Genomic DNA, 1,814 nt, shown 5'->3' with positions numbered 1-1,814 from the left:
CAGTCAAATAGTTAATATAATTTTTTTTTTTTTTTAAGAATGAAGGACATTTTGTGAATGGGGACCACAGAAAAATGCTTGTTACATGTTAGTTTATTTTATAAAAATTGAAACATATCAATAAAGCTCTATTTAAGAATATAGAAGGTGTTTTCCAAAAATTATTCAAAATTGGTACCATTTAATAATTGAAGAAATACTGGTAAAAATGTCAAACAATTCAGAAGCATAGAAAGAAAAAATCAAAATTCCCTTCTCTTCTTATACCCCCTCCTCCACCCAAAGTCTCCACTGTTACCTGTGTGGCCTTCCAAATTTTTTCTAACCACACACAAACTTATATGTGATAGATAACATAATACTAACATACAACATATAGCACATATTTTTAAAAACACAGATTATACTAGAATGCTATTCTGCGAAATGCTTTTTTTACTCTCCAGACATTATTTAAAAAGGCACCTCAAGCTTTTTTAATGAATGCACCATTATTTTACTAGTGTCTTATTGGTGGACATTTAGAAAGCTACTTTCAATAAGAAAATTTTTATGGGGAAGGTAGGCAAAAAAGGTGAAGGGGAACAAGAGGTACAAACTTTCAATTATAAAATAAACAAGTCATGGGGAACAATGTACAGCACAGGGAATGTAGTCAACAATAGCATAATAACTTTGTATTTTGACAGAGGGTTACTAGACTTATTGTGGCGATCACTTCAAAAGGTATATGAATGTTGCACACCTGAAACTAATATAATATTGTATGTCAACCATACTTAAATAAATATATATGAATAAATAAAATTTTCTGTATAATAGAAGGATTCTTTCTATGTAAGGGTAGAATGGACCTATGCTATGGTAGAATTTTTGTCCAAATGATTTTAAACAAATTATGGATATGAACTGAGAACTACGTGAATTTACAGACCACTGAGACATTAAGAGATATTAAGGAACTTGTCCGAGGTTGTAGGACACTGAGCCATCTGCCTGCTTCTCGGCCTGGGATTTAGTAAATGCCGCTGTCCCCTGGGGATTTGAGGGGCACTGGGGAGGTGGGGGAGGAGCTTTTAGTGGAGAAAATAATGCAAGGAAGGAGGCAGGAAAGTGACACAGAGGCAAGGGAAGAAGGAAGGACAGAGGGAGTTGGTGACCTTGCAGACATCCAACCCCACCCCCACAGAGCAGAGAGAGGCCACAGGAGAGACTGAGGAACTGTATGGAGATCTTTGGAATGCAGCAGATCCTGGACCCATTTTTTTCAAAAGGATATTCTTTTGCCAAAATAAAATTTAAGGGAGAAGCCAGAAAGTATTCACATAGGAAGGACATTGTGAAACTTTGATTGAGTCCTGGCAGATGACTCAAAGAACATTGCCATGACTCAGATTGGAATAAAAAAGCATGATGCAAGCGTTAGGGGGGGAGTCACATTTCATGTAGTTATTTTGAGGGTTAAACATGCCAATGTGAAGTTTCCAGAAATGATGTATATTGCCTCCATGCAAAACTGCAAAGGAGCTTGCCTGGGTCCCCAGATTCCCATCCTCGGCTTTCTTCCACCTTGGAGGGCATCCTCTGCTCTCTAAGGCCAAGTCACAGTGGCAGCTCCAGAGTTCCTGTAGTGGAGAGGCTCAGGGGTAGTGATTTGAGAAGAAAGAGAGGCTAGAGGCCTAATCTGAAAGTTGCATCTCTAGAGCAAGCAAACTGTTTTTTGCTTAGAGTATGTTATAAAACAAGTCAAATAGCAAAGTTTTCAAAAGATGTTTTTATTTATATTCTATATAATAGATTAAGTTAATTATTCA

This window comes from Pteropus vampyrus, unplaced genomic scaffold, assembly GCF_000151845.1.
Source record: "Pteropus vampyrus isolate Shadow unplaced genomic scaffold, Pvam_2.0 Scaffold213, whole genome shotgun sequence".
NCBI classification, from domain to species: Eukaryota; Metazoa; Chordata; class Mammalia; order Chiroptera; family Pteropodidae; genus Pteropus; species Pteropus vampyrus.
This window is presented reverse-complemented; position numbering follows the sequence as displayed.